At 33.6% G+C, this 15,012-nt stretch overlaps 1 protein-coding gene across 1 annotated transcript in view; it reads right to left on the reverse strand.

The window, feature by feature from the left end:
* Window positions 1–15,012, reverse strand: part of LOC138325526 (uncharacterized) — a 63,205-nt gene that overhangs the window by 22,702 nt on the left and 25,491 nt on the right. Inside the window, exon 2 of the mRNA XM_069271255.1 lies at window positions 12,220–12,300. The gene's annotated coding sequence lies outside the window, so the exon portion shown is untranslated. The remainder of the gene's footprint in view (window positions 1–12,219; window positions 12,301–15,012) is intronic.

Here is a 15,012-nt window from a genome sequence, read left to right on the forward strand (position 1 = left end):
TTCATTTTAGTGAAGCGTCCTAACTTTCACTTAAAACCCCATTTAGTTTTAACTTCGCTAGGAGAGCAAAAAGAGGGAATAAAGAAGAAAAAATGAAAGAAAGAAAACACAATAAGAGAATTTGACCCGCTGCTTGTCCACCCTTTCCACATTTAGATTACAAAAATAAATCCTCACGTGACCACGATTCCCACTTTGAGAGCATACAATAAACACTACACACACTCATGCACAAAGTTAGCCATATGTTCAAACATCCTTCATTGAAAAAACATAGCTTTTCTTCTACTTCAGTTCTGAACGGAATATCAGAAATGCACACCCCCGTTAACGTATTCACCTTCAAATAAGCTCATATTTCACTATTTCCGCGCATCGATGTCATTTTCAAATTTTGAGCGTCGGTTATTTTTAGTTATTTTATGCAGCAAATGATTTCACTTCCTTTCTTAAACATACATTTACAAATATGAAATATCGCGAACGAACTAATTTATATTATTCTGACATCAAAAACAACTTAATGATTTTTTTTATTTCATCCTATGTTCCTCTTAATGATGGTCATGCATTCAACCTTAGAATCTCCCGATATGCTGTCGTTTGAATTCCGGGTTAATGAGTTAATCAACGAAAAAAACCTTGATGTGTTTATTGCATAATACGGATGTAAAAAACAATCACTTACAGAAAACGTGACACTGATGGAGACGTAAAGTTAAGATCAGAAACAAATGACATGTCATGGTTGATGATTCAGTGCCATTAACCATTTCTACATCTAAATGGTAAAACATTCACCGGTAGTGAAATCACTGTGTTTCAGATTTCAATCACACAGGCGGTAAACGTGACAATGCTCATGTTGTAATATCTTAAAGAAACAAACAATAAACACACAGGGGAAAATTCAGAGAGAGCCCTATTTTGTGAATCATAATTAAGTGGCATTGTGTTTGATAACCTCGAACAGTTTGTTTTCACTCTATAGTCGATCTGTCATGGGGCCTAGTTGTGATAATACATGTGGAGAAATCCGCAGTGATTTGAAATGTGTTGGCTTCTTGTTTGACTAAAAAAAGTGAAGAGTATTGGATTTTTTATCAGAAAAAATATATGAAGTAAGTCATAACGTATAGTACAAGTGATATTTTGATATTTTCTAAAAATACGCAGCCGACGAAAATTTGCTGACTTCTTGTTTGACTACAAATAAGTCAGGAGTACTGGATTTTTTTATCAGAAAAATATATGAAGTACATTTTATGTAAGTCATACTATATAGTACACGTGATATTTTGATATTTTCTAAAAATACGCAGCCGACGAAAATTTGCTGACTTCTTGTTTGACTACAAATAAGTCAGGATTACTCTATTTTTGTACATTTTATGTAAGTCATACTATATAGTACAGGTGATATTTCGATATTTTCCAAAAATATACAGCCGATGAAAATTTGTTGGCTTCTTGTTTGACTACAAAAAATCGAAGAGTATTGGATTTATATCAGAAGAAATATATGAAGTAAATCATAATATAAAGTACAAGTGATATTTGGTATTTTCTAAAAATACGCAGCCGACGAATAGTGGGCGAGTAAACAAATTATTACCATACATCAATACATTTCATAGACGGAAACCGATACATCGTTTAAATATCAATGTCTTCTAGGTTAAAACGACGAAAGAAAGAGACATCGAATGGCAATATAGGTCACATGTCATAAGATATATATGTAACGCGGGATGGGCAACACACGTAATCTTCTCTACACTAAGAACTCAAAAATAGTATGTTATGTTTTGCTTTAAAATAGAACATTGTAGGCTTATTTTGAATTTTTTTTTCTGGTGATGCAACATACGTAGCTTACATCAATGGGACATGACATGTTATTCAGGTAAAACAGTTTATTTATTCAATATAAGTAATAAGACTTTCGACAGATGACATATGCTATGTGGGTCAAACGACAATCTGGTTCAAACGACACATGCAATCTAGGTTATATTATAAAAATAAATTAAGTGCACAACACGTGCAATGTTGGTCACGAAACGAATTTAATCTAGAGAAAATGAGACCTATGACCTAGATAATACGACACTCTATATTTAAGTCTGACGGAATTTAATATCCGATCGTAACAAGTTCAGGAACTTTGGTTATCTTTTTTTCTGTACAATTAACATTTCTGTATCCATAACCTTAACTCTAACCTTTAAGTCGGACCACAGGTACAGTCTAGTACCATATAGGAATGAATTTAACTAAATCTGTGCAATCTAGGTCATATGATACACAATACCAATAGTAAATACCGTAATATAGGTCAAACGACACATACATGTACAGTATAGCCCAGATTAAATTACACATGTAATCTAGGTCATCCATCATGTAATATGCATTAATACATACACGTACCTTGAATCAAATAATACATATCATCTATGACAATCGATATATATTGTATTTACCAAGTAATCTAGTTCATTACTTAAAACGCGTAGACAATATCATACGATACACGTAATGTAACATCCATGGCACATATAATCCAGGTCATGTAATATAATCTGGTTTAAATGAACTCTGTAATATAGGTCATACAGTATGCATAATTTAGGATATGAATGAATATTATATAGTTCATTGGATTACACAACCTTAGTTAAATGTTAGCTGTAATATAGGCCCTAGATTAAATGGAATGTTCATAGAATTTATAAAACCTAAGATGAATAGCAAGTGAAATATAGGCACTAAATATAAATAGTCATATGAAATCTAGGTCAATAGGTCAAAAGATACACGTACATTTGGCATATCAACGCTTGGGATATGGTTTATTAAGTCGGACGCCAGATGGCATTTAGAACAAAGACAAAAGAAGCATGCTGTCAAATTAAGCATGTAATGATGGGTAAATGACAAACGTTCAAATGTAACAAAGGTTATATAACACATTACAACTAGGTCACACGACAAACGTAAAATATGGTGTAATTACACGTGGAATCTAGGTCAAACGACAAATAGATTATGTTTTCTCTAATATTTACAGGTGTAACACTGACTGGCCTCGGGCAATACACTCATGTCGCCTGAGACTGTATTGCATGGCTACCCATACAATAAAGCCTCGTGACGTCATGCCATTTTTATCAGAACTATTTAACGTCAAAGGATTAAAATTGCAACAAAACGTCAAAGTATTAAAGAAAAAATACTCTTTCATACATTGTATGAGGCTATGAAGGATATCGATATTCTACCGAAGGGTCACAAAATGTTGTAAAATTCGAGTCTTATCTGTATACATGATCACACTGCATATATTGCCTAGTTATAACGGCACACGCATTTCAGAGAAAACGCATGCACGACATGAAGGAAGAAATGATCGTCTTGTACCATTTTTATCAGAACTATTTAACGTCTTATGGAAATAGTGTAGCTTATAATTATTGCTACCGTCCAATATGACGACATGATGTGGCACATACGATCTGATCGATTACGTTATTTATCAGATCACAGACATCACCAGTAACAAATATCACATCGAGAAATGGATTACGTAATTCATCACTTTACAAGATATTCGTATATACTGCATGGTGTCAAGGTCTTTTTACAGTTAGTCAACGTCAATCAATGTCCGGCATATTGGATTTACTTCGATTACAGAATTATGCAGGAAGTGATATGTGAAGATTTGTCAAAAAGTTTAATTTGTAATTTGTTAAAAAAATGTCGGTCACTTATTATAACATTATATGACTGATTTAAGTATCATGATATTTAGAGTCAATAGAATACATAAGCTATTTGTAGTTACTCACAACAAATCTTTAAGGAATCGATATCTGAAGATTCATACCATTTCAAAACTGTATCCTTTGTTACGAAATGGTCAGAAACAAAGGTATCTGAATAAAAGTAGAACCTAAAGTTATTTAAGGTAATTACTTTGTAAACTATGAAATTATGTTAGGATTTTTTTTAATCTATTAATGATATGATTGATTAATTTAGCATTATTGATTCCTGAACCATATGTTTCCTGCCGTATGACAGATTTTATAGGATTCGTTAGACTGTTTTGTCTTGATCACCATAGAAACGTTTTCGAAACAAAACATTTGTAAGGGGAAGTATATTGATTCATGTTATCTTTGGCATTTGTGTAAATTGTGATTTACGTACAATAGTGATATGTGATATCGATAAAGAAGCAAAGTTATAGCTTAGTATCAAGAACGATTAAAAAAATAATATATACATTTGAATACAATAATGATACTAAGACCAGGTGTTACTGGGGAGTAAACGTCATTGTAACCAGTACCATCACAACTGACATATTTCATATTAAAAAAAGTCAATTTGATATAATTGTTGAACATACATTGGTTATGTTAATTTAACCTCATGGCCTGAACATTCAGTATTAATAGATTATAGCAAAGCATTGAATTTAAACTTGTTGTTTTGACTTCATCTATTACATATATTATCAGTGTCAAATTCAAATCAAAACAAGTAATTTTAGATATCTTTGACTGATATTGAAAGAGAAAAAAAAGACGATGTAAAAAATCTACAATGTTGTATTAACATACCTTGGGGTTATGCCTTCAGTCGTACCCAAGTGTCATAATAACGTCCTTGCTGTTAGGAAATTGATACTTTCCACAAAGAAAATTATATCCCTGGGATTCACATTCCAATTCCGTCGATGCCTTAACGCAACTTCAATCAATACTTTGATCTAACACTGTATTATTTCGGGTGGCAGACGAACGCGTGATGTCAAGCCAATGATCGCCAATTCAACATGAATGATAGGCTATGGTATTTTTACATTTTGTTCCATGTGCACCCAAGATATTATCCTCACACATGGGGTTAAGATTGAGGTAAAACTTCGTTCCTTATACCTCCAATTTAATTGATAAGTCGACGATCTCGACCCAGTACTTTTTATAGGCGGTGTGAGCTTCCCTGCAGTTTACAGCTTATCTTCGTAGAACCAAGTAGAAAAACATATTACACTTTATGAGAGTCCATGCTGTGAGCAGAACTGTTCGAAACCATGAAAGGTCAAAGTTCACTTCCTTTCGATTGTCGTTCTCGTTCTTACTCAATACCACATGAATGAAAAAAAAACTGAATGAAAAAAATATAAGTGAGAGAAGAAGACCTAGATATCTCGTATGCAAGCGAAGCAAGTATTTCTGTTTGTGTTCATATCAACATTACCTAAATATACAAACCTAAATAAAACAAACTAAGCTTCATCACCAGAGCAGCTATCAAGACAATCATTTTTAACAGACGTTACCAGCTGATGAAATATATTTATAAACAAGCATGTGCTTACGTCATAACTGTGACTACACAGTATAAGGACAAGAGAACACGTCATCATTGATATGTTTACGTATATGCAAAATAGGGATGGATGAAATACGTACTAAATCGCAAGTTAACTTATGTTTTTCACAGTTTTAGTCAAACAAAGCAAAATGGTTTGTAGGGAAACCATTGAAATATGTATTTCTTCTTACTGAATAATTAACAAGTACTTGCCCAACACTGATGATTATTTTAATCTGATTATTGAAATAGAGAAATGGAGTCAGATTAATTATATGTAATGCTTAACTTGAATATATGTCATGGGATTATCAAACCAAATATAGCGATGATGCTAGTACGATATATCACCTTAACAAATATCTAAATATATAACATTTTGTATATTCAAACCAATCTTTATGATTTGATTTATTATTATACATCATTATCGAATTCCGTTGAGATACTCTTTTCTATGAAATCAATACGCCTTGTTGAATCAGGGAATCTGTTCATATTTATTCAAAGGACGAAATATTGTTACTCATTTACTCAAAGACATGTCTGGTATTAATTCCAGTTATGTAGACTTTGACCGTTGAATCAGGATACAGGTTAGATATATAAGGAAGAGCATAAGAGTATAGGCGAATAAGGTCATGGCAGGTTACGGCGTCAGACCGAAAATAAAAATCAGTTCAGGGTGCGACAGGCTTCCGTGTTGTATATATATATCTATCACTATCAAACGTTGTGTCGACGTGCTCTGTTCACACCAGATACAAGTATATACTTATCGTAAACAACAACTGTGTGTCGATATCAACATCACAGATACAAATATAAATATAACGGACACACTAACTACATTTCCTGCCCGTTCACCAAAGGTGATGGTGTCAAAAAGTATACGTAATAATGTGTTTACAAATAATTGCGAACCGGATGATTAGCCTTCTCTACGGGGCACCAGATGTAGCCGCGATAAACGCATGCAACATTCAAATAACTTCAAACATCTTACGTCATCGCCAAGGCCGAATTCTAAATGTCAGTCCGTTTGTAGACGTTTAATTCCGGATATTTGGTCGACGGGGTATTCGAAAAAACATGTTTATTTCTTCAATGACGATCGAGGCAATCGGTTTTTAAGGAAACTAATTAAGGTCTTCTCTTTTGAACGCGATTTCTAGTCTGTCTGTATCGTTCATTTTCTCCGGTAACCGAATGAATGCATTCGCCTTGTCATTATAACTCACTGGGGAAATATACGTTTATGTTTGCTTTTATCGAATACAGATCTCCTTTCAGTATATAATAGTAAAACTATCACAGGCTGCACTATGAAATGGATTGCAATCAATCCATTGCACATACTGCAGTGACACAGCACGTGCAATCACGAAGCACGTGAAGATAAAGGTATGACTCATGCACGTGTATGTTAGTAACAGCCGGTATGTATTTTATCATTATCGAATTGATCCTAGGGTCAGCTGAGCAATAAATCTTAATTTCATCCGTCAACTAGGGCGCTACAAATGGAAGAATGGTATATACCTGCTCCGCAGTTTGTTTCCAAAGACGGCGTGTTGGAAACGTATGATCGAATGATAATTTGAGTCACTGGCAACGTCAGAATTTCAGATGTACGTCAAGACATTCGAAAAAAAACAACCCAAGCCTAGTTCACAAAGTTGAATAACATTACATGTTTAGGTGTTATCACAGGTCAACATTATAATGTCAATGACCCCATCGACCTTTCTTTGCAAACAGAGTACGAAGTAGATTATTGTTCAGCAAATAGGACAAAGTCACTGACTTTGGATATCTAGTGATGGAGGTACAGAGATAACGGTATAATGTAATGTTACTTTATCATTTAAGACTAAGGTACGGTAGTAGAAAACCATGTTTGCTAGAACGAATCACAAAGTATTGAGATAGTTAGCTTTCTGTTATGGAACGCATTGCTATGCTTGTTAGAAGATCACACATGCTAATTTTTGAAATCACTCTGATGCTTAATGCTATGCGTATCTACCCCGTTGCTGCCAAATTGTTTCATTACAAGAACATATCTAGAAAATAGTTTCATGAAGTGTTACAAATGACTCGCCGAAAAAGATTTCTCTTACATTCGTTGAAACATTAACATTTTCTTATTCTAATAAATTTCGTAGAAGGTTGAAATGCAAAACAAAGTAGACCGTTTCTGTTGTTTTCTATGAGTTAGAGAACTTATTAGTGCTCCAACGAAAGGAACTCACCTTTATATCACGATAAACACTGTAGAAATACAGCTGCTTTTGTGTAAACAAACACACCACAATTTTTGAAAGTGTGTTTTAGACGAAGCGACTTTTTTAATTTAGTTATGTCATGACATTAATTCCGTTTCTTTTTATTTAAGAATAAGAATGAAGGCGTGTTTCTGTGATCTGACGGAATCAACAGCTGTAGACCTTGACGTTTCACATTTCGCTCCTATATGTAATATAACACCAATATAACATTAATTGTTTTTAAAGCTACATCACTGTCAACATGGACTTTTAAGCCCAGCCAAATGACGGAATCCAGAATTGTGACTAAGAAATCGAAACGTCACGATGGTTTTCTACCTGAGCTCCAGTGAAATAGACAGTAATTACATATTAATTGATAAATGGGATCCCTGCTGATTTATTTGTATTAAATCCTTAATCCACGAAGATTATCGATAGCGACTACAAGAGGAATCGATCGGATCAATAACTCCACAGCTGGAAAGTAATGCAACATGATACATACCGTATACTAAGCAACTATCGCGGAGAAGATATTTTCACGATACATGCGTGTATAGTGTTATGTTCACAAAACTACTCGCGAAATAAGAAGTTACGGAGAAACTTGAAAAAGCCCAATTTTCATATTGCTTTACGTTTTCTGAATGGTTGATAGTAATAATTATTGCAAGAAGGATATGGGAATTTGTGGAAATGATTTCGGAATCTGTGGTGATGGCAAATTTGAATGTCATGTAAATACAAATGTATATTGGTTTTCCAAAGTTTGTTGTAACGAAATAGGGATCCTTAGGGATTTTTGGGTATATGCGAGGATGTCAGAGATCTTTGATATATGTAGATGAACATTAAAATATTGTTGGATGCCATGGAAATCTGTATTGATGACATGGGCATATGTTGAGATGCTATCGAAATACGACTCGTATGTTAGGATATGGAGGTAAAATGTTGTGACGGCATAGAAATACATCGGAGTACCATGGAAATACGTGGGGATAGCGATGTTAATATATAAATTGATGAAAGTAAAGATACACTCTATAACATTGGTATAAACGTAACACATGAAATATAGATCGCACGTAAAATAATCAGAAAACAGGTTTTGATTATTTCACACTGGATGGGAATTAGAAACCTAAATTAAATTAATGCGCATTAGACATTGTAGAAGTATCGTTATTAAAACATACACAAGTATTGGATATTAAAAGAATCGCGAATACCGCTTCTTAGGTAAAATATATAATAAAATCCTTCAATACTATTGAAAGAAAACAGCATAACATAATCCAAATTTGTTTTATGTATCGAAACGGTTTTCGTATGCAATCATTTTATGAATTAACTTGTGAAATAAGATAGTACGTTTGTTTCATGAGCGCTCTATACCAACCCAAAACTTTAAAATTAGCAAATGTTGGTATCATTTACCGCACCTACTCCCAAATCTCAGAAAGCAGCCGTGATCACTCTCCGTGCAGTGAATGGGCAAAAATGTTGCATGAACACGAAAACTCAATCTAAACTCAGAAATCTGTATAAAAATGCGGATTTCTGTTGACAATCTGGAAACCTTCTGATAGTTGCCATCAGTGCAAATTACAACCAGGATACAGACATGAAGGATTTAGATCTGCACCAAACACTGTACATTACCCCAGCGTTCTGGTTTAAGCTTAGGCTACGCTGAACATGCGTATAAACGGGATAATCCATGTGTGATTGAGTAGACCAAGATCAAAGACACGTTCTGTTTATCAGGCATTGGCTTTGATTTCTAACAATTGCATCGGAAATAATTTAAATGGAAATGTATATATACACTGGTTTAGTAGTCGAGTTGTTTTAATTTGTTACTTAGTTGCGGAAAATATTGATTAAGATGAAAAGGATGATAACATCGTGATATACAACACGTTTCTTGCATATCTAATTAAGAATATAGAGAGTTATGTTAAGTGGATTAAATTTGATTGCCGAAAACTAAGCATGTTTACATTCCTTAAAATCAATAAATTGACCGAGTTTTCTCGCGACGATACAAAGGAATGTATATAATGGACAAAAAGCAAACCCAAAAGTTCATTCTAGTGTAAGTCTATATATATCTCACAAAAGGCACTGAAACAAGAGACATTGATTGGATTAAATGGCGTGTTTACAGCCAGGACATTTGATAACGTGGTAAATTTTGGAGGTAGGGGATAGCCGGAGTACGCTGAGAAAAAATCAGCGACTTACGGTTATCACAAGTAACTACCCCGCGTGCATTTTGAACTCACGACCCCCAGGTGGAGGAAATGTGGTAATAATATAATATGTCGGGGCTACTTAGACCCTCGGCCATTGTGCCCCCGCAAAGAGTTTGTATTTCGAACTGTAAGATTTCTTTAATGTACACTAATTTCGCTTTGGTGTATGTAAGTCAACGCAGTTCTTAATCCAGCAATTACAAAACAGTGGAAATAATATTTGTATCACAACGATATCTAAAACAAAGTATTACGCCTATAAACACATACGGCGATCATCAAAAGCGACCACAGTGCAAAATTATATTAATAGCGATATAAACGTTTTATCCGGATATCTCATGCCGTATACCTTGCCGGGTGTTAGTAGGCGTTATGCGTGTGATTAGTTGAGACGTAATAAAATATAAGCGTTTTAGAATGATGTTTATTTTATGATAATTATTAGTTAGATTTTATTGTCGATATCCGGCGATTGAAATCAAATCTGCTACATAAAGACACGATTTTACTGCCAAGTCCAGATATGTTTGAATGATAGCAACTGCCGATCATAAACAACCTATTACTGAATTAATATTTTATGTCTCATGCACGCAGTAGAGTAATAAATTCATGTTTTCTAAATTAAAACAACTGTAAGTGAATTATCTTTCAATAAAATCTTGATATATTACACATGATATTTACAAAATTCTCTCCGTATTTATGGTTTCGTTACGTAACGAAGAGCCGTATCGTGACCATAAAATCCCGTCTGCAAGTCTTTAAACCATCACGGCATCTGATATGTAATAGAATCAAACGGAACGTCTTACACGTGGAATACAATGAAACGAAGACTCATCTCATCTTACCAAATCCACTACACAGATTATCCTTTTTTGAATCTGTATTAAAATTTAGTCAATTTATTAACGCAAGTTTGACATCTTTCAAAAGTATCTGCAAGTACACTCGAACCCTCTTATTTTTCGTTTAACACTTCCTCTCGACCTCGTTTGAAAAAAAAAGAAAATAAAACAACATCATACGGATTTCATGAATATTTGTCATATGATTAAGGCCGCTGTGTCGATTATCATGTTCCAGTCCCCTTACGTGAATACCTGCCAGTGAACAAAGCCGAGTATGTCATAAAAAGCTGTTAATCTTCAGTCTGTTCAGTATCCGTCTGTCTTCAAGTACAATCCAAACTGTCGACTGTGTCACACCTTCCGGACACCCCACCCACTCCTCTAAGTAGTCGTTTAGTTACCCATACAGCTTTCATTTCCCGGAAAGTTGTGCTTTTGACGTAACGGATGTTTACATTGTCGCTTTATCGCATCCTGTTGACGTCACTTCCGATATTATAAATGACAAGAACCGAGTCGAAAGAAGATGAATGAACATTTGACATTTACGCGTACGTCAGCGGGACTAAATATAGTGTGCGTTATAGAAATAATACCTTTAAACCAAGCTAAGCAGGACACTAGGATAAAGTTATATTTAAAATGCATTAGTTCGTTCCACTGTATGATATTATCAAGGTATATGTTTGCTAAACACACGTATTTTTATTTTCTGCTTAGCACACACTAACAGCAAATATTCGCGTCAACCTTTCATTATCAGAAGGATTAGCTCCTAGTTAAATAGTCTCCATCTCATTCCTTATGGTTGGCGTATGACAGACGAAAATGTACAGATGTAACGATGACCAAGAAAAATGTTCCTTACACATCGTGAGAAGGGTATTTGTTGAGAGTATATATGTTTCAAATAGAAAAAATTACATAAACAACCATATATTGATATCTAAGACATTAAATATCAAATCTCGTGCAAAAAATGAAAAAAAAATTTTTAATATGAAAAGTAACTAGTTGCAGAAATTTTAGTGGTATGTCTATGTGGTTTCCTTTTAATCACTCGATTCTTATTTTGAGATTGTGACTTGAATTGTACTTGTAGGATAGATAATAAAACATGTATTATTCCGTTGTACCCGTTTTTTGTTTGTTTGTATTTTTTGGTTTTGTTTTGTTTTTACGGATTTTCACAAATCGCTATCGTGTTGTTAGTAAACCTGCGCTAATCAGTTTTTGGATTTAATTAAGATTCTATTCAATGTCGGTGTTTGCTAATTTTCCCGACACATCACTGTGTCTCTGTAGAAATCCACTGTACCCTCTTACTTCATAAACGGATTATAACATAACTGTCATAGGAAATGTGTTGATGTGCTTGAGCTATAAAACAACTAAGCTGTATGTGTGTGTTAAGAAGAACATCATCAATATACTTACGTTCATTGACATTGTAATCCCTTGTTTCTTATATCAATATTCCGGAGAAAAATCATCGCATTTATTTACGCTCCAGTGAATCTGAAAACAACAAAGATGAAACCGTGTAAAGTATTGATTAACGGGTTATTTGGCAAAGAACAAAGGAAAGAAATGTCATTTCCAAATACCAAAGCTACATCCCCTTATGTATTTACATTTTTCTGTTTCCTAATAATCTATTTCTCATAAGCCACTGCAGATGGAAATACAGGTAAAAACATTGTGTTTCTGAGGTTATTTCACAAGGAACAAACATATTGTACTGAAGACAATATCGAACGGAACTTCTGAATGGTCCATTTATAATGTTGTATGTATGGAGATAAGCGCAGTAAAATAAAATGGTGTTTACTTTACCTATAGTACACATGTCCATATTATAGTATTATATCATATTCTAGAAATACATTTTTGATATTAGTGGAAAACTTTTTCTTTCCGAATAAATGTTCTATGCAGAAAAAAAGTAACGAACTATGATTTATAAACAATGTGCACATATTTTTTTAAATTTTAAATGATGGTATATTGTAGCAGATCTGCAATTTTTGCGTTTAAAGTCAGTGATCTTCTTAAATCGTACCAAATTTACTTCACTTCAACTTTTTCAGTCACCATAAGATTGTCTTGTATAACGTTAAAAGCTCAAGAAAAACGTGTAATCAAGGTTGGGCTGATATTGAGTAAGACAATGCATTGATTCTGTATACCTGCATAAATTTTGTATACAAAAAGCTAATATTATGATTTCAAGTGTTGTGAGCGGGCTAATAATTTGAAAATATTTTTTCTACCAAAACCTCGTCTCCTTCATTTGCTCTCCTTTTACTTACATCCGGTGTTCCATATTTTAACCCGGTAATAAGCTTTTTTACTTTAAAGCATAACACTCTAAGAATTTGGAAAATCCATGTAAATCACTCTGCATAGACGGTTTTTGGATGATAATATCTGCCATAACGATTATGAAATGCATTGACAGTTATAACCAATGTGTTGCACAGGTGGTGTTCACAAATCACACTGAACATCTAAGAAGCGGAAGTTCAATTACAGGAGGAACTTCCGGTAAGTAATGGACAGGTACATTGGTCACGCTTGATGGCACTGGTCTAGACATTAATAGATGTTCCTTCACAGTGACGGCATCGTTATACATAAAACGAACGCCGCTTTTTCATATAATAGGTTAACCAAAGAATCTAAAAACTACTGCATGATGTCATAGAAATTGGAATTTAATGTTTTTCCTAAAAGCATATTGGACCACCATGTTGGTTCCTTTTAATTTTTTTCGTAAAAAAACTTATTAAAACATTGCATTACAAATTGAGATTCAGATTCATCGAAGGTAATATTAAATTTAACAGCATCATGAATTCCTTTCTTTTTCAGATTTACCGTATATGATAAGACCAAAAAGTGTTAGGACCGAGAAGAAGGCCAAATTCGAAACAGAAAATTTATAATGATAAACAAAAACAAACTGAAATACACATGACGACTGTTTATGCGAATCGTAGTTCGATGCTAAGCAAATATATTTTGGACTCAAACTGTGCCATGAGTGACAAAAATCAATTTAATGTTTGAGCTGCAGTTGTAGTGAAAAAAAAAAATCTGACATTCCTAGCCTTACGTTTTTAACCTTGTGTTGATTTCAACTATCGCTATACAGGTAATTACCATCTGGGAAACTCTACCGAAGCAAGACTTTGCTGAACATAATTTTGTTACACGGTTTTTGAATTTCTACTTGTGATCAGTACACAGAACTATCACCAACTGACGGAATGTTGTCTACCAAAACTCACGGCCGTACACATATAAACGTTTAAACATGTGTTGAAATAATCATTTCATTCTTATCAATGGCTTAAGACTGAAAAAAAAAAACAAAGGCATGCATTTTTTTGTATCGCTGGCTAACAAAGAAATGGAAAATAAATGTGTTCTAGTCAGATTGACAATACTTTGTAGTATATTTTAAGTTTAATTATTTAAGTCTTGGGTTCTATACAGTAAGTTATGGAAATCGCATACAGAACTAACAGCGAATCTGTTGCGGTATCTCAAGATATCAAATAAGAACAAAAAAATATGGAAAGAGTCGATAAATTTAGTTTAACATCTATGACCTAGATCTGTGTTAAGAATATGACTTATGACTCACGCTTACATCTATCGAGCGCCTGGTTCTAGTTAATTGGCTTTTTAAGGAATATATCTGTTAATCTATCAGACTAATGGATAATATTATCATAGCAAAGTTGTTTAATATAAAGAAACTGTTCTTGAGACGGGTTGAAAAATAATAATAAAAAACTACAAAAAAAAAAAAAAAAAAAAAAATAGTGATTATTTTTCTATGTACGATACCAACCTCTATTTTAAAGTCACACTTTAATTCTAAGGCACATTTTACATAAGCACGACAATTGAATTCCTTGTCATAAAAAATGTGGTCAACCCTAAGGAAACCTATCTGATTTCTTCCCTGGTATCAAACCATGTGCAATTACACAACACCATGTTATCAATCAATCTAGTTTTATTTGTTTTCAATTTCTGATTTTATTACCCTGTTTATTTTATAAATAATTATGACTATGCTGGTATGAAAAAAACATGTAATCCGACAGACATTTCAATTATAATTCAATGAATGGAATCGTGATCCATCAACACTTAGCTATGCTTTTTATACGACAGACGGTTTTATTCCAATTAAGAAAAATGCTGCTACACGTT

Source organism: Argopecten irradians, chromosome 6 (genome assembly GCF_041381155.1).
Source record: "Argopecten irradians isolate NY chromosome 6, Ai_NY, whole genome shotgun sequence".
In the NCBI taxonomy this organism is placed as follows: Eukaryota; Metazoa; Mollusca; class Bivalvia; order Pectinida; family Pectinidae; genus Argopecten; species Argopecten irradians.